At 43.3% G+C, this 19,048-nt stretch overlaps 1 protein-coding gene and 1 long non-coding RNA gene across 2 annotated transcripts in view; one reads left to right on the top strand and one right to left on the bottom strand.

The window, feature by feature from the left end:
- The window catches only part of Fli1 (Fli-1 proto-oncogene, ETS transcription factor), a 119,746-nt gene that overhangs the window by 25,776 nt on the left and 74,922 nt on the right, over positions 1-19,048 (top strand). The window lies entirely within an intron of this gene.
- Positions 1,424-7,576, bottom strand: LOC125349486. The gene is made up of 3 exons (XR_007210522.1): positions 5,207-7,576; positions 4,330-4,333; positions 1,424-1,591 (listed from the first exon to the last, which is right to left on the bottom strand). It is a non-coding gene; the product is annotated as an uncharacterized LOC125349486 (long non-coding RNA).

The raw sequence follows: 19,048 nt of genomic DNA, 5'->3' as shown, positions 1-19,048 counted from the left end.
CTGATCTCAGAAGCTGGAAGTAGAGAGCTGTTGTGAACATTTCCACAAATTTTTGTCATGGTTATGCTGGGAGCCAAGTTGAAGTTAGCAATTGTGGACCTTTGGAACTCGTTACAACTGCAGCGGCAGGGGAGGGAGAATGGCGTTTTTAGTAAAGAGGTTGGGCCTTGGAAACAGGCCTGGGACTGTCTTCAAACTCTAGTCCTGTTATTTCCAGGCACGTGACTTGATGCCTCTGTCTTAGTCTCTTCACCACTTAGATATAGAGAACATGATTGTTCATGATATCTTGAGGCTCAAGTGACCTGTGTGTGTGTGCATGTATGTGTATACGTATGTTTGTGTGTGTATTTCTTTCTTCTCATGCTTATGTATGATATGATTACATATATATGTATACATAAACACAGTTTATCTATAGCTTAGAAGGAGTCCTGCTGGAATCTTAGGCAGCTGATTTCTGATAGCTGGGGCATTTGAAGTTGTTGAGATGGACCTAATTAACTGTCAAAATGTTGTCCCATACAAGGATAGTAGGGCCTGGTTTTTCAGGAAGGAAGAACTGTGTGATGGGAGAGAAGAAAGGCACCAGTGAGACTCCAAGGAAATGTTGGGAGCTGAGTTGCATTCATCACATCATTTGGTATTGATCCTAGGGAGAAGAGCTGAGCAGGCAGGTGCAGTGGAGAGCCAGAAGCTCCATACCCTCAGCAATTGAAATGAACTAGAGCTGTGCAGAGAGAGAAAGGAGGGAAGCCAGGGTCAGGGATGGTCTATATGAGGTTCCTGGAAATCCCTCCCAGAGATGTCCACCTGGCTCCCTTCCTAAGCTGACTAACGCTGTGAGTGCTGCCACCTCGTTGCCGTGTTTGGCTGACTTTATATGTTTGGATTTTGGTAGTGGTACTGGGCCTCAACACAAGACCTGGGTACTGGCCCTGAGTTGTTTGTTGTTGTTGTTTTTTTTTTTTTTTGAGGGGGTGGGGTTGGCTCTAGGCTGGACTCTATCATTTGAGCCACAGCTTTCCTTCTGTCTTTTTGGCAGTAAACTGGAGAGAAAACTGTTAGAGTCTTTCTTGTACTGGCTGGCTTGAAACAGAGATCCTCCGATCTCAGCCTCCTGAGGGGCCAGGATTATAGGCTTAAGCCACCAGTACCCAGTTTACAAAAAAAAAAAAAAAAAGAACAACTTCTTGTTTGTTTGTTTGTTTGTTTGTTTTTTTGCCAGTCCTGGGGCTTGGACTCAGGGCCTGAGCACTGTCCCTGGCTTCTTTTTTGCTCAAGGCTAGCACTATACCCCTTGAGCCACAGCGCCACTTCTGGCTTTTTCTATATATGTGGTGCTGGGGATTCGAACCCAGGGCTTCATGAATGGGAGGCAAGCACTCTACCACTAGGCCATATTCTCAGCCCCCACGGACAACTTCTAAAGCACTGACATCTGCTGATATTTAATTTTGTATACTACTTGCAAAACATGAAGAAAAGCACAAAAGGAAAATGCAAATATACCCATGATTTTGCAACCAGAAAACAATCTGTTACCCTATATGTAATCTATGCAATGATATTTTGATGATTTACTTCCAATCTAGCGTACTACCATCCCGTCTTTATTTAAAAAAAAATTTTTTATTGGTATATATGTTAGCTGTGCAAGGGTGTTTCATTGTGACATTGCTGTACATGTCTGATCAAATTCACCCCCTTCGAGCATATTCTCTTATCCTCTTACTCCATTTCTTAAACAACTTCATCATTCTATTTTCATACATGCATGTGAAGTACCTTGCACTTGTTTAACCTTCCCTGTCATTCTTTTTAAAAAATTATAAGTGTGTATCAATTTTCATGCCTTAATTTTTAAACTATTATCGCATTCATGTTGTTGTATAAGTAATCTCCTTGAGGTTTCTTTGTACCAAATTGTGGATGTTGAACCAGGTATACTCAGCTGTTCACAATTGATCTCAGTATAAGAGATGGTGTCTCTGCATGTCAGTGGCTGAGAACTGTGGGCTTGAACCATGCCAACAGCTGGTCACAATTTCGAACCCAAAGGGTTAACTAAATATTATTTTTCCCATATCACTAAATATTCTATCTAACAGATAATGTAATAAATCACTAAACAATAAGCAAAATACTGTTTGTTTGTTTGCTTGCTTGCTTTATCTTCTGGTGCTATAGATCAGACTCGGGACCTTTTACCTGCAAGGCAAATACTCCACCATTGAGGTCCACCCCACGCCTATATGGACGCTTGAATAGTGCACGCCGTCTTGGCTTCCTCCCAACTTCTGGCTCTGGGATGGCATTTTAGAACAGAAATACATTTCTTTCCTTTTCATTTTAACAAAAATTTCAGTATACGGTTTAAAAATGAACCCGCATGACATGCTGAACAAGTGATGTTATACAAGTCACAAAGACCCCCTTGAGTCATAAAACCAGAAACCCTGGGGGAGGCAGGGCTGGGCTTTTGCTCACCTCCTTGTGCCTCTTAATGCAGCCCAGATGGAAGCAGCATCTGAGAGCAGATTGAGGCCAGCCCAGGGCCTGGTCTGATGGCACAAAGACACCACAGCTCCAAATTCCCCACTACTAGGACGTGTCTTTTGCACATGGAAAACAGCTCCTAATAAGAGCAGAGTGGTCTCTCTTCTTGTCAATCTACAGTCCCTCCTCAGTGACCTCTGCATCTTAGGGCAGCTGTCGGCCACTCTCTTGCCCCTCCCAGCCACAGGGTCAGCCGGGAGGGCTCCTTGTCAGAGAGGCCAGTCCCTCTTTGTCTTCTCTGTGTGTGGCAGAGGTTGGAAGGTAACTTTATGAAAGCTCTTTGTTTGGCAAGAGGGTAGCAGGACCTCTGTGCAGCAGAAACTCTCTGGGCTCCCTGTGCCCTTCCCTGCCCCCACTCCAAACAGTCAAGTTCTGCACCAGCAATGTTCATTTCTCCAGACCCCATCTAACCTGTGCTTGTTTAACTCACCCAGAGAGGCTGGAAGCTCCTGGCTACTACTACAGAATCAGTGTCACTGGGATTGTGATGGAGAGTTCACTGGGAGCTACCTGTCAAGCTTAGCTTAGTCTGAGAGATGGTCTTCAAAAGAGCTGGAATAGTCACACTTTCATTCATGCCTTCCAAGTCTTTTGCCTTGATGCTCATGGCATCATCCATGCAATCATGCACTAGTTTCACTAATTTATAGTTAGCACCTCCCATTCCATGTCCCATGCTAGAACATGGGGATGGCATGAAGGATGAGACAGACAAGTTTGGTGCTCTCCTGGAAGATGAGAAAGAGTCAAAAGAAAAGCAGCTAGAATGAGAGTCTATGGTGGAAATCACAGAGGGGGAATAACTGCCAATTTATAAAAGACCCTTGATATCACCCACCTTTTGCTTTGTGTTAGAAATTGTGACTAGCTTTTGGCATGGTTCAGGCTCACAGTTCTCAGTCACTGATCTGCAGAGAGACCATCTCTTTATATCAAGATCATTTATAGGTAACAGAGCATGCCTGGCTCAAGCACAGGGTCTAGCAGACCCCTGTGGTCAGGGAGTTCCGAAATGGCCTCAAACTTATGGGGACTGGGATCTGTTTACTCTTGGCACACTGGGATTTCCTGTTTCTAAGAAAATGGGCTTAGATGCTCAGCTGTATTAACCAAACAACATGTTGACGCAAATGAATCCAAACCTTGGCAGCTCCTGGCTTTCTGGAAGGCCGGGTTTAGGAATTAAAGCATTGGGTGACTTTCATATTCTGATTTCTGAGATAGATGAGTCAGGCCAGGTATTAACTGGAGATTCTCCATCCTGCTTAAGGAGAAGTCCTGTCTACAAAGGAGGTTTCTAAAGTCCATTAAAGGGCTTTGAACTCATCTTTCCTCATCATCCTACAGGAGAAGGGATTAGGGAAGGAATCTCTCTATGGTCCACAGCTGGCCAGGTAACAGATGAAGGTATGACAAGATGGTCCAAAAGGTCTGCCTCTCCCCTCTGAGTCTCTGTCACTAATTCTTTTTTTTTTTTGGCCAGTCCTGGGCCTTGGACTCAGGGCCTGAGCACTGTCCCTGGCTTCCTTTTGCTCAAGGCTAGCACTCTGCCACTTGAGCCACAGCGCCACTTCTGGCCGTTTTCTGTATATGTGGTGCTGGGGAATTGAACCCAGGGCCTCATGTATACGAGGCAGGCTCTCTTGCCACTAGGCCATATCCCCAGCCCCTCTGTCACTAATTCTTATCTGCCTGAAAATCTCATGATATGCTCATTCCTTTGAGCATCCAAGAGGCTTGTATCAAATAAATGCAACAATTACCCATGACATAACTGTATCATATTTGACATATGATACTAGGGCTTTACTCTATGATCTTAGCCTAGCTAGCAAGGTCCTGGAATATGAGAAAGCTAAACAATTTTGGCATGGGTAGGGAAGGAAAGAGAGAAGTCAGAGGAGAAGCTGGCTAGGGCCAAGGACTACTGACCCAGAGAAGGGAGGAAGGTGAGCAGATGGAAAGAAGAGCAGCTTGGTGACTGTGGACAACGAAAATCCAACTGACTTACTTAGTGTTGGTCCTCACATTGCCATTCGCTTTGTGTGTCACCCAGATGCCAGAAAACTCTGAGAGGATGTGCCTGCTTAGGTCCTCAGAAAGCTAATCTATCTTCCAGAAAGAATTTTTTTTTAACCATGTTTAGTAATACTTGAGCCAAAGAATTTTGTATGACTTCCACAAGAAAATGCAGCTCTATGGTGAAAAAAAAATGTGCAATTTATCAGATAATTATTTCCTAACAAGTTATCATCATTGAGGGGCTGTCAATTCATATAGCCAGACAGGAACTAGTCAGTTAAAGTCCAGGTTCCTTGGGAAAATCATAGGTAGGGATTGAATGATGGATGGCAGCGTGCAGAAAAGGCACTGTAAGAATGTCAAATGCAGTTGTTGATTTTGTGTTGTGACCCTCCATTTCAAGCATTGAGAAAGACAAAAAGAGGGGAATCTTCAAGAATCAGGAGGAAAAAAAGTACCTAATTTCTTCATCAGTTCAGGTTGCTATAACAAAGTGCTCTAGACTGAGTCGCTTATAAAAAACATAACCACCAAAGGAAAATGCAAACATGCTCATGATTTTGCAACCAGAAAACAATCTGTTGCCCTATATGTAATCTATTCAATAATATTTTGATGTATTTACTTCCAATCTAATGTACTTCCATCCCTATAACTAACTCAATACCCGAAGATGTCATCTTCTGGCATTAGGGGCTAGGATTTGACACGGATTTTAAAAGGAAACAAAATATGTAGTTCATTCCACCATAACCGTTGTGTGCAGTTGTGTATAAAATGATAGTGTAACAATAAAAAATAGAAGAGAAGATAAATTGGGGTCAGGCAGTATTAATAGGGTTAGTTGATTCAGAATAAAAGGGAAATTCCCATGAGCTCGGGTTAGGGGGTTTTATGGGGGAGGTACGCTGTGATCTAGCAAAGGCTCATCCACACAGGTGTCCGTATCACAGGTGATGAATCAATGTTCTTGTGAACATTAGGAATGTATTGAGTAGGAATGGCTGTGTGTGATCTGACAGAACAAGGATAGAAACATTTCAGAACTGGAAATAAAAGAAAAATACATTCCTCATGCCATATGTGTGTGCTGAGCTCCAGGAGGTGGCCATGTGTGGGAAAGAAAAGGAAAGAAGGAGAACAGGAATTCCCTGCTTGAATTCCAGGAATAGGCCAGTGCCACTCATTCATTCTTTTATTAATTCTTATTATCAGACATTTACTGAGTGCCAGTGATTTCTGGGCGGGATTGTGAATGCCAGTTGTGTATGAGATTTAGTCCCTGCCTTTGATGAATTCAAGGTCTCTTGAAGAAAACAAGCACAGATGAGCACTCAAGTTACAAAACAAAGCAAGCACTTACACAATAATAGCTGTTAAATATGACAAGAGGCCAACTGAAGAATGTTCTAGGAAGACCTCAGGAGTCAGGATGGCTTCCCAGAAGAGGTACCCCTGGGGCTGACTTACTAAAGGACCTGCTCTTTACTAGATGGACTGACAAAGGCATTAGCATGGCCATGGGAAGAGTGTGCAAGGTCTGTAGTAGTGACACAGTATGAGACATCTCCCACCTGCATGAGATGGAAATTGAGAAAAAGGAGTAAGACTTTAGCCTTCACCTTTATGGGTGGGGCCATAGGGAGTAAGATTTTCTTTTATCTATGAAAGGAAATTATGTGTATGTTTTTGTAAGAGGATAAGACAGCCACCATTGCATCCCATTCAGTTAAATAACCATGTATAAGGTGCCTAGTACATGAAAAGGAGTGATTGTGTTAGATATTTCAGGGTTCATACAAAGAAAAACAATCTAGTGCAAGCCATTAGGGGATATCCTAGAAACTTGAGAAAGTGTATGAGGAAAAGGGTGAACATAAGTGACTTAGATATAAGATTGGAAGAGGTTTGTTGCTCTGGGAGAGGCGGAAACAAGATGAGTGGGAATGGAGATCTCCAATAGCCCACATTTTTTCCCTGCCTTCTCCGGTCAAAGCATCAGCAAAAGAGCTTTAATTAGGTTCAGAGAACTCTGAGGTTCAGGTTGGAGTGCCCTGAATAGGTGGTACACAGGTGCCACCCCCAATAGGTTTTCCAGCTCAGTCTCCTGAACACCCTCCACACTCTGCCCAAGGTTTGATTCCAGGCTACAAACTGAGCTGTTCATTGGGTCCTGATAAAAGCTATAATTAACTCCCACAAATGCCAGGTGATGTAGCAAGGGCAAGGGAAGACCTGAAGGTGAATGGTTTTCTCTGGATTCAGCTATTGCTGGCTTTTCTTCTTGCCTCAATAGCATCCGTGTTTGGATACTTAGGGTATCTGAACACCAGCACTCCGTCATGCACAAACCCCATCAGTATATTCCTGTTCTTTCTACCTTTCCCCTCCCCAGCCTGAACACATGGGTTGTACCTTCTGGTGCACACATTCAAGCAGGACATGGAGGCCACTTCAAATCACAACTGAAAAATTTTGGCCATTCTCAATTCACCTGTCACCCTCAGGCAGCCACTACATAGGCAAATGAAGCTCACTTCATCAAAAGCACTCTTATTCACAAACCCCTAAGTGTGTCCAGTAGTCTTGAAGTCTGCAGGGGAGGCCAAGCAAGAATGAGGCTTCCACAGAGACTGCTGGGAGGTAATAAGTGATTCACGAAAAGTCATCTTATTAGATCCCCTTTATATCTTCTCTCTCTCTCTTTTTCTCTCTCTCTCTCTCTCTTCTCTCTTGCTCACTCACTTGCTTCAGGGCTAGTGGTTTCAAAACTAGCAGCTGCAAACTTATGAAGGAAAAAAATTGAAACCACAAAAGCTGTCTTGTGAAACGTATGTGCCAGTCTAAAAGTGGTAGTCCATGGGGTGGGGGGAGCTGTGCCTGTTAACGTTCAGGAGACAGAAACAGGCACTATGAGACAGTAGTAGCTGGGTCTTTGTGGTAGAGAGGAATTTGCCTGTTAATTGGGGCTTGGGGTTTCAGGGGAAAAGGTGGAAGGGACACCCAGGTGGTAGTGGTGGAAGAGGAGGAGGAAGAGGAGGAGAGGGAGGAGGGGAGGCAAAGGAGGGGGAGGGGAGAAGGAGAAAGAAGAGGAGGAGGAGGAGGAGGAGGAAGTGGGGGAGGAAAAAGGGATGGGAGGAGAGGAGGAGCTGATGATCTCAGGAGAGGCTCTCTGGAATGGCTCTGGCATGGGCTGAGCTTACTGAGACAGCCATCTTCCCAAATTCAAACCAGACCAGCTGTGACTGTCATGACACTGCGATCTTCCAGAAGACTTGAGGTCTGGCCTCTCCTTTAAACCCACCGAGAACTTTTGAAGCATGCTGACACACATAACTGCCACCCCACTTCTGAGTCAGATCATATTCTCTCTCTCCACCAATGTCACCCTAAGTCCTGCCCCAAACTCCCACTGAAATTCTTATCTCAACCTACAAATCCATCCAAGAGGGTAAGGGGAGGAAGATTCCAAGGAAATCCTCACAGGTTTCATCAAATGTGAAGGCTGGAAAGGAAACTTGCTTTGAAGGGCAGTCATTGGCCTGGGGTATTTGTCCTGTCCTGTCCAAACATCACACAAATTCTATCTCTAGTCAGGTCAAAGTGGACACTGAGGCCATTTGCCTCTTGTCTTCTGAGCAAGAGCAGGTCACACACAGGCCCACAGACAGACAAAAGAGGCCAACCTCCAGAGACCACTGTAGACCATGTGTACTTTGGCTTTTCTCTCCTTCATAAAGAAGATCCAGATGGACACTGGTCATAAAACAAAAGTTATCTAAAGTGCATTTGAGGGTGTGTGTGTCTGAAGAGAAGCAAAGTAGGTGAAGTGATTAACACTGGGTGGGGTTAATGAGAGAAGGCTTCTGGAGGAAGTAAGTTCTGAGTAGAGGCTAAAGGAAGGGGCGGAACTATGGCTGGGGCAGAGGAGAGGGAAGAGGAAGTATGTACTGGGGGGCAGCAAGACTATCTTTGGGAAGGGGGATGCTTAGCTGTGTGGTGGTCCTGGGAGCTGGGTCAACCTTGAAGGAACTGCCCAGCGTTATTAAGGAAGGGATGTATTTTTCAGGAAGAACAATAGAATGCAATCTATTTTCAAAGGAGAAGAAGCATGTTCAATATTACCAGCAGGCATGCCGTGAAGTAGAAAGATCACAGATTTTTGGAAATAGCCTACTTTGAGTAAACAGATCTGAGTTTAGCTGTGAGATATTCCTTTAAAGGAGCTAGATAACCTCCCAGATTTCACCTTTGTGAACTATAAAATGAGGAAATTATTTCTTAAGGCCACAGTGAGGAAGAAATTAGATAATTCACCCCAAGTACTTACTTCTGTTCCTGGCAAAGAGCAGCTCTTAAATCCGTGGTGGCTAGTATTATTTATTTTGTAGCTCATAAATTGGAAACACAGCCAGGGCAAGTGCTTCATGTCCTCAAGAGGTAGAACACAAGGCTCTAGGATGCCTGGATGTTGAACCCAACAGATCTGGCCCAGTCTCAGTCTCGCATGTAACGAAGTCAACCAAAATCTGAATAGAACTCAAGCATTGGGCCTGTCTCATGGTTGTCTATTAATAGAGCTGGCATATCAGTTGCAGATGCAGACTTACTGTAGCCTAAGCCCAGGGTACCAGAATTTGATTCTCCCAGCCATGTATACTAAGAAATGTTTACCAACCTGCTCATTAGGTGCTGTTCACAGATTTCCACAGCTGATTTCAGGCCACTAATGTGATGTCCTTAGATGCAGTGTTGGGAAGAGAAGTATGCCATGAGCTGTCAGAAAACTACATGAGCCAATTCGTGCCAATCTCTGCATCCAGTGACCCCATCCCAGGAGTTGGCTGTGGTTTATCACAAAGCAGAATGGGTCTCTGCCCTCCTAGCTTTGCTTCTTGTTTGTTTCAATGGAGAGGCAAGGAGTTGAAAGAGGGTAGATTGTCCATTCCTGCTCTGTTCTCTGTAAAACTGGGCAGAAATTAAGCTTCCCTCCCTGGACCTACACCCCCTCAGGCCAGAATAGCAAGTTCATTTTCTTCATAAACCAAAACAAAAGAAGTGGTCTTGTGCAGTGGGCCCCATGCAGAGAAGCTCTGCCTTAAGGGGAATCTGAAGGAGCAGCTCTAAAGTACTGGAATCTCATGGTACATGGGCATGTTGGGTTCAGGAAGCTAATGTTGCTCTATCTTACTCACCTGGACATAGGTGAGTGGGGCACACCTGGGCAGAGGTGAGATGACCAGACCATGCACTTCAGAATCTCTTGATGTATTTTTAGGTTAGCAGCAGGGAGGATTGAAGACTTGTAGAACCAGCTGGGCACTGTTGGCTCAGGTCCATAATAATCTTAGCTACTCAAGAGGCTGAAATCTGAGAATTGTGGTTCAAAGCCAGCCTAGGCAGGAAAGTTTCTGAGATTCTTATCTCCAATTAATCACCAGGAAACTGGAAGTGGAGGTGTGGCTCAAAGTAATAGAGCTCTAGCCTTAAGCAAAATAGCTCAGGGACAGGGCCCAAGCTCATAGTTCAAGCTCCATGGCCAATTGAAAAGAAAAAAAGAAAAAGTGAGAATGGTAGAACCAAGAAGTGCTAGAAATAAAAGACCTTTTCATTCATCCACCTGTCCGTTGTTGTATAGGTAAAGACATATCTTCATGTTGTGTCACTTGCTGAGACTCAGATCTCTCTCTGTCTCTGTGTCTCTCTCCTGCTCTTAGGTGGTGTTTCTATGCATGGACAAGTGTGTTGTTTTTTCTCTCACATTATTTCTTCTGTAATTGCTGTGACCTTTGTGATAATAAGCTCCTTCCAGCAAGGCCAAGGCCTTCTCTTTCCTATACATTGTCTGTGGGCACCTAAAAAATCCTGGGCATACTGTAAACTAGCTGATAAGCCCGATCTGCTCCAATTCAGCCATGTAGGAAGTGATGGGAAAAAGCAGAGTTGGGATAAATCCGTGTTGGGTTTTCTTCCTCCAAGTACTGCAGTTAGCTTGTTCATATTCCCCATTTACCCCAGCAGGCACCCCTGACTTTGCTGGGATACAAGTGATCTGCCTTTCCTATGTAGTGGCATAATGTGAGGAGCTGTCTAAGCTAATGGCATGCTAGTAGTGCTGTAGCTTGGAGGTGAGTGAAAGAAATGGAAGGACCCTATTATTTTTCACAACCTCTGCTCCAATTACCAGAGAACACATCCTTGGCCTCATGTTCTTTCATCCAGTGGGTTGAGAACCACTGGCTAGACCTGTCCTAGTTTGTAGAGAGGCCTCCATGCTTCCTTGTGGATGACACTGAACAATGGTATAAGTCTCTAAAGAGAGCATTTGCTGCTAGGATGCTAGGCTATCAGCCCAGCTCTTCCAAGAGCCAGTTCTTATGCTCTGCTGCTCAAAGGAAAAAAAAATAGAGGCAGGCTTAACACAGGGACAGGAAGTGAGCTTACTATTTTTATAAACAATGAGCCCATGTTCTCCGGTTCAGGTGTCCTGATTTATCTCACAGGTGGAAGAAAGAATGGCTGGCCACTGTCCTCTCTCAGGGCTCAAAGTTTGGGAGCAGGATTTCCTCTGCAAGTTGTCAGAGATCAGATAAAATCTCATTCTCAGGCACACACACACACACACACACACACACACACACACACACACACACACACGGCCCCAGGCTTTGGGCCATACTTCTGTGTGCTCAGTTTTCAGAGACCAAACTGAACAATGGCTTAGGACTTGGTACAAGTGCTGAGAGAAAAGAGAGAGCATAGAGTGGAAGTCTGACAAATTTGGGCCTTGCAGGCCTATGGAAAGGGATCAGGACAAACTGAGTCCCCTTATATACCTGTTGGCCACCTTATGGTAATTAGAAAGTATACTTCATACAGAACCTCACTTACTACCTTTCCTTTAAAGGATGGAAACCAGAAGCATTCATTCATCTCTGTTTTTCCAAAATGGTTCTTGGGAAGCAGGCTAGAAAACCATATCCTGGGCATTGGCTAGTGGGATTGAGAAGGTGGGCAAACATTTAAACTTGTTCCCAAGAAAGTTTTAGTTAAAGGCTTAATGTGTTTTTCAAAAGACATCCTCCATCTTTTCAGAATAGGAAGAACCCAGTAGTTTAGGCACCCCATATATTATGTGGCACTGTTGAAAGGTCTGTTGACCCAACACCCAACCTCAAAGCATTCTCAGTATCAGAACATGGCCTATTTGTGTTTAATTGAACCAGCTAACCAAGTTTGCCTGCCTAGGTTTAGAACATAAAAAAAGTTGAAAATGTTAAAATGGGGATCTATACCCCCATAGGATTCTTTATGCTTTCGTCCTTTCACGCCAGTTTTCCTGTGTCTCATTCTCTCATCATTACTACCTTTGCTATGACTGTCAGGCATTTGTGACATGGGTACTGTCTTGTCAACTCTACTTCTAGTCTCTTATTTAATCCTCGCAATCTTGTGCTACCAGTTTTACAGAGGAAAAACTCAAATCTCAGGGAAGGTTCCTAACTTGCCCAGGTTACCCAGCATATATGTGTAGACCAAAGCAAGTATGCCTGCCTGTAAGGGCCAGTATTTCCACAGCTTCATTGTTCATAAGAGTCATTTCTATGCTTAGTCAATAAGAATATGGGCTGGGTAAAGAGCAAACCAGCACTACTGAAGCCTTAGATCAATTTGCATCTAGGCATCCAGGCATGGTAGTTTACACCTCTAATCCCATAGTTTTTGGCGAAGAAGTCATTTCCCTAGGTAAAAGTGCAAGATCCTACCTGAAAAACAAACTAACCAACTAACTAAACTGAAGTAAAAGCAAAAAGCACTGCTTGGCATAAGTGGTAGAGTATTTACTTAGCACATGTCAAGCTCTGAGTTCAATCCTTAGTATTGCAATACATAAATAACACACAGTAAAAAAAAAAAAAAAAAAAAAAAAAAAAAGCCTGAGCCGAATTCTAGAAAGCTGATAGATTCATTTCCATGCCTAGAAAAGTCTTTTCCAAAGAACAGAAGAAGGCTCTGCATGCAGGACGTACCTCAATGGGAGGAAATAGGGTCTCCTTTCCTTTTGATGACTCATTGGGGAATAAAGAGCATCTAGGGTGCTGGGCCCTCAGATTCTGACAGCTACAACTTTCCTCTGATCTCTGCCTCTGGATGGATCTTTAGGGAGCAAGATCAAGTGCCAGCTGACTGACATCCCAGGAAGGGATGTATTTTGTTTACTGGGGGAATGTAACAGGAGGAAGCAAAGACTAATTAATGAGGGGTTTTTTTTTTTGCGGGGGGTGGGGTGGGGAATCTCCATTAGTAGAAATGAATGATTTGCCCAGATGGGCCATTGAGAGGCGTGCGGAAATCCTGTGTTTTCCCACCATTATTCCCCATGCTTGCGAAGCCTCTGCTGAATGTAGCCGGAAATCCTCTGGAAAAGAAAATGCACCAGCCAGTTTACTTGAAACTGAAAAAAAGCAAAAAGGTGCAGAGTCCCTATTCCTTCTCAAGAAGCAGGGATCCATTTTTCCCAGGGGACTTCTGAGGTCCCAGGAAAAGGTGTATGCATGGCCCCTCCTAATGCAAGAAGTTCAGCCTAATCTGCAAACACCAGCACCTTTGGATAAACACAGTGTGGCTCGCTCTCTATTCTGTTGGCCGTTTCCTGTTGCTCTTGCAGCTTGTGCAGGCTTGAAGGTAGGGTGAGGCTGTGACCAGAAGCCACAAGGTGACATGTACATTCACTCGAACCCTCTGTTTCCTGTGTTGCTTATAACCCAGCTGGACAGAGGCTGGTGCTGCCCAAGGGAGGGGGGTGGTTCACAGCCTAAATGTGGGGATCAGCACCCATGCTGCCATCTTCCATGGGCACAAGGCACTTGCTTGTAGAGTGTGGGTGCAGAAAACAGAAGCAGGTCAGCTTGTGCGTCCAACAGTCTGAACAGCATGTACCACAAAACAAGAGGTCAAGTAGGAAAGTGTGGTTATCAAATTGAGATAAAAGGGCATTCTCAAGAAAAGAAAAAAGAAAACTTCTCAAGTGAAGTTATGTGAAAAATATCATTTAGCAAAACCTGAGGTTCACAAGGCTTGTATTCGAAACTTGTCATGCTAGGAAAAAGTAACCGTGATTTGAAGTTCAGCATAGCCTCTCATTTTAGGATTTCAAAATGCTTCAGTAAACATCTCACGGGGCTTGGGGGAGGGAAAGAGCTAGGTGGCCAATGTGATAATGTGACACCTACTGTACTGAATAGTGAAATTAAGTCACCAATACAGTGCAAAAGTCTGCTCAAAGACCTCAGAAGGGACTAGAATACAATTTATAAGCACCTGCTTTTCTCAGTCCACTCAAGCACCTAATTTCCACTTCCTCCTGCAATCCTGCTTTGAGGTAGAACTCTACACTTTTGAAAAGCTTGTCAGAAAACATTGATGTGTAAAGAGAACCACTGTGAGCCTAAATCATTTCAGCTTCCATGTTTGATGTGAATTGCTAGACTGAACTCTGTCCTTCATTCATAGAAATAGTTATGGGATACTTACCATTGGCCAGACATGGTGTTAGGGCTCAGAGAACCCAGAGAGAACAAAAAGATTAAGATTCTATCCCATATACACTTAAGTCTAATGGAAGAGTCGTTGAGTACATTTTGGCACAAGTGAATATATATATATATTATATATAATTATACTGTGACATGCATAATGAAGAAAAGACAGAATGCTGTGAGAAAGAAGTGCAAGCTGGATATAATTTAAGTTGGAGGATTCAGGAAAACCCTTGAAAGATAGGACCCTTACACAGAAATTATTCAGATGGAGGAAGTAATATGCTTTATTGCTTTATATAGAACCAGAGCAAGTTATGAGTCTAAGAATCAGCTAGCTGCCCTGACACTCCACGCCACCCCCCCCAAAAAAAAAGACCAAAGAGAATTCAGTGATACTCATTTATCCTCAGAAGCCATGCTTCCTTCTTCTCCTAATAGTTTGAGCAGTTTATGGTAGGAAAAGAGAAGAAAAATCAGTCTTGTAATAGCTTTCCAAAGTTTGTCTGAGAGATATTAGGAAAACAAGACTTTGTGTCCAAATGAACATGAAGAATTTAAATAGACATAAAGAGATCTCTTTGCCTCAAGGATTATCAGAGCCTTACTGAGCACTGGTAGTTCTCACCTATCGTCCTAGGTACTTAAGAGATTGAGATCTGAGGATCATTGTTCAAAACCACCTGGGGCAAGGAAGTCCTTGAGACTTTTAAAAACTGGAAGTAGGGGTATGTCTCAAGTGGTACAGTGCCAGCCTTGAGCAAAAAACACCTAAGGGGCAGCACCCAGGTGCTATGTTCAAGACATAACACAGCACCATCACTGAAAACAAAAACAGAATTACCAGAGCCTTGAATTCAATAATGTATAGTAGCTCCAAGGAAGGGGAAGGAGGCATGCCACCTGCAGCATATTCCAAACCAACTTGATTGTGACAGTTTATTTCCCTGAGCCCCTACTAATCCACTCCAGTGGCTTTGATGCAACAAGCCCTGGGACATGATTATAGATGTTGAACCAAACAGAATCTCAGAAGCTCTACCCACTTCTAGCATTCAAGCTTTCCTCTTTCCTTATTACTTTAAAGTTATTTTATGCTGAGTAAATACAGCCAATGTTATTGGTCTCGAAGAGCAAAGAGATGAAAATAACAATAATATGCAAAGTGAGTCAGAGTTAGCAAATCCAGCCATGGGCTGGAATCTGTTGTGTATCACACATCAAACTAGAAAGACTACATTTGGAGGACTCCAGTTGGCAAAAAACATCATGGGTGGTGTGGTGTGCCCTGAAAATTCCTGAAGCGGTACAAGCACAGGATCCAGTAGACTTCTCTCTGCTTTGCCCTTCTGTCTTTGTCTAAGTTACCAGGTCTCTTTGGCCTCCTCCTTCTCTTTCAAATTGAACAAAGGTACCCAGAAAGACATATGTTGATGCCTGTCTCCCTTTCTCCATCCCTCCATCTCTCTTTCTCTCTGTGAGATAACCTATCAGAATGAAAAAAAAAAAAAGACTCCAGAAACTGCCTCTTTTCAGAGAGGAGTTAACTCCCACATGATTTTCCTATCTGGCTGGCAATCAGCAAAGTAAGAATGACAGAGCACATGATCATGACTGGGGTTTGCTGCTGAGATATTGAGGTTCAGATAGTACTACCTGTAAAGCCTCCACAGAGCTCCAAATCCCTCCTGACAGCACCCAGAAAATGCTTGTGCAATCACATGCCAGAAAAAAATCAAAAATTATTATAAACCATTGCCAGAGGTTGGACTTGGTTCATACACAGACATGGAGAGGCAGGGAGGGGTGAGAGAGAGCAAGGCAGAGTGAAGGAAGGAAATGTGTTTCCCAGCACATTAAGAACCCCTGTTTTCTCTTCCTAAGATGACTCGGACAAAAGCATTTAGAGGTTTCGGTACTTACTTGTGCATATGCAGAAACAAGGTTATAGGTTATAGTGAAAGGCAGGCCAAAGCTATTTTGCATACCAGTAGGTACACAATTTAACTTGTTTCAAAGAGAAGGATGATTTTGGACTGAGATGTAGTAGCCTGCTACATTTCTTCAAAGATAGATAAGTGCAGACTGAACACATTCACCCTTGTGACCCAGGCTCTCTGCAGCAGGGTGTTTTGCTTGGTTTGCACCAATGCCCTAACTCGCGGTCACTTGCTCTTGGTGGCCAGTTTCACTTCCTGATTTTAAGAAAATGGTCGTGAGGCCTGTTGCTTGGGCCTGCTGTCACTGAAGGAAGTGTGTACTTTGAAAATGTTGAAGCCAGCAGGCTCATGTCCAGTGCATGCAATCCATCAGCAAAAGTCTCTAGATGCCTAAAGAGTCTGCTGCAAGCTCAAATGACAAGTAACTGACAGATAAAGATCTGGCCTTAAAACCACCTAGAATCTATGCAAGTGGGCAAGATCAAAGGTGTAAGAAAAGCCAGAGGGATATAGAAAAACAAATGGAAGTGTGACCCCCATGTTTGTAGGCTAGGAAAGCATCAGAGAAATCGTGACCTCTAGGAAGAAGGACGGATATCAAGTCCTTGAGACTCTTATCTCCAATTAACCACTAATAAGCTAGAAATGGAGCAGTGGCTCAAGTGGTGGAACACTAGCCTTTAGGCACACAGCTAAGAGACAGCACCTAGGCTCTGAATTCAAGTCCCAGTACCACACACACACACACACACACACACACACACACACACACACACACACACACACACACACCTTCCATGAAGATTTTCTTAAACTATGAAATAGTTTACAATTCTACTTGCTCCCAAGGATTTCTATCATAATGGTAAAGTCTAGCAAAGGAATCTTGTGCCATCCCCATTCATTAAAAAGAGAAAGAAGCAGAAACCAAGCTGAATTAGAAGTAAAGTTTAGTTCTCTCTCCTCCCTGAGTGCTTAAATTTCTCTATAATCACCTTGAGGTAATTGTGGCTCTCATTTGCATCGAATTATTTTAAGGCAGACCTGTCATTTCTAAAATTGGATGATATCTAAGAAAGAAATAAACTCCCTAAGATATCCTTTGGCTAAAGTGTTCTTCCCTAGTTCAGAAGAACTTGGTGACTGTAGTTGATGTAAGAAATAATGATGGAGAAATAATTGTTGCAATTGTCCTTGCTGTCAGGTCTCAGGACTAAAAAGGCAAACACAAGGTGACTGATACCCAGTGTGGCCCTAGGAGCTGAATGAACTAGGCATATACATTTGGAGAAAAATCTGTAAAGCTCCTATGAACTTCCTAGGTCTTCCTGAGCCTTCTTCTTCTTTTTCTTTTCTTTCTTTTTATTTTTTTATTTTTTGCCAGTCCTGGTGCTTGAACTCAGGGCCTGAGCACTGTCCCTGGCTTCTTTTTGCTCAAGGCTAACACTCTACCACTTGAGCCACAGTGCCACTTCTGGCTTTTTCTATATATATGGTGTTGAGGAATGGAACCCAGGGCTTCATGTATACAAGGCAAGCACTCTTGCCACTAGGCCATATTCCCAGCCCCCTGAGCCTTCTTTTGAACCTTTAGATGCTAAGTCCTCTTGGCATTTCATATGATTCTGCAAACAACATTGTATTATTCAAATTTTCCTTGTTCAAGGATTCCATACATGGGACTGAAAAAAATTTTAATGCCATTTTGAAGGAAAGTTTGAGAGAAGGGTATAAAGGACAATTGAAGCATGCAGCTGGAATTTTTGTGTGTGTTTAATCCTGAGGTTTTCTGATATCCAAACTACCAAGTTGGTTATCCCTGGGCCAAGATTCCCTGAGCCTCATCACTGAAGCCATCCATGTGTAGCAGAGAGTCCTTCCTGTTTAAACCCTTCACCTAACCCCACTAAACAGGAAATGCAAGCCACTAGAGCTGAACATAAAACACACCTCCAGGATCCCCCCACCCCCACTCCACCCCTAGTCAGTATAGCTACCTATGCTTTGTTTTCCATTCTGATGAGCAGAACACGCTCATTTCGATTAGGCAAGGTATCAGAACTCCTTGGAAGTTGAAGAGCTGGTTGTAAGTCTCATACTCTGGACTCTTTCATTTAGTGGAAGGAGCCATGTGCATCGATAAACTACAACTTTTAGTAGTGGAATGAGTACCCTGACTGCGAAACTGGAGGTCATGATTGAGACACACAGAGATGGCAGCCTTGTCACACTTGCGATCCGATTGGTGGCTTCCTATTCCCAGTCAGTTTGTCGCTTGGGCAACTGTGGTTGAGAGTGTAAGAACTTGGGAGAGATTTCTGGAGACACACCCATTTCAGATTTGCCCCAGACAAGTCAGGTAGAGATAAAAATATCCACTATCACTACAACAATTCAAAACAGAAGTCTGTAGCCACAGTATATCAGGAAACTGGTATTGTTGATTTATTGGTTTCTGGAGGCAGATGTTCAGTAGACAACTGCTTCTCTGATCAGTGGAAAACTATTTTTCAGATACTACTAGAAAAGATACTAGAGTTTTGTCTATGTGCATAGTCCCTGCTGTAATAGTATTTTCATACGTGAAATATTATAAAGATGTTCAAATTTTTTCAATTGGTACTGGAATTAAAACTCAGGGCCACACACAAGCACTTGAGCTATAGACCCCATCAATTTTTTTCTTTAATTATTTTTCTGAAAGGAACTCATGCTTTGGTTTGAGGCCACCCTCTGTCTAATATCATCCCACCTCCTTTACCCATGTGCTTAGGATTAGAGGTGTGTTCTATAACACTAAGCCTTATAATTTTTAGTAGTTTTTTACATACTTGCAGTTTGTGGGTATCTGTGTGTATGAAAGTATTGTGCAGGACAAGGCAAAGACCTCTGGTTACTGAAAGCAAAGCCTCACTCAGAACCCTAATATACCCTTCAGTCAGTTCCCCAAAGGAAGCACACAAACCCAATGAAGCTCATGCATATAAT

This window comes from Perognathus longimembris, chromosome 3 (genome assembly GCF_023159225.1).
Source record: "Perognathus longimembris pacificus isolate PPM17 chromosome 3, ASM2315922v1, whole genome shotgun sequence".
Taxonomy (NCBI): Eukaryota; Metazoa; Chordata; class Mammalia; order Rodentia; family Heteromyidae; genus Perognathus; species Perognathus longimembris.
The sequence above is the reverse complement of the archived record's forward strand: the minus strand, read 5'-3'. Positions and strand labels throughout refer to the sequence as shown.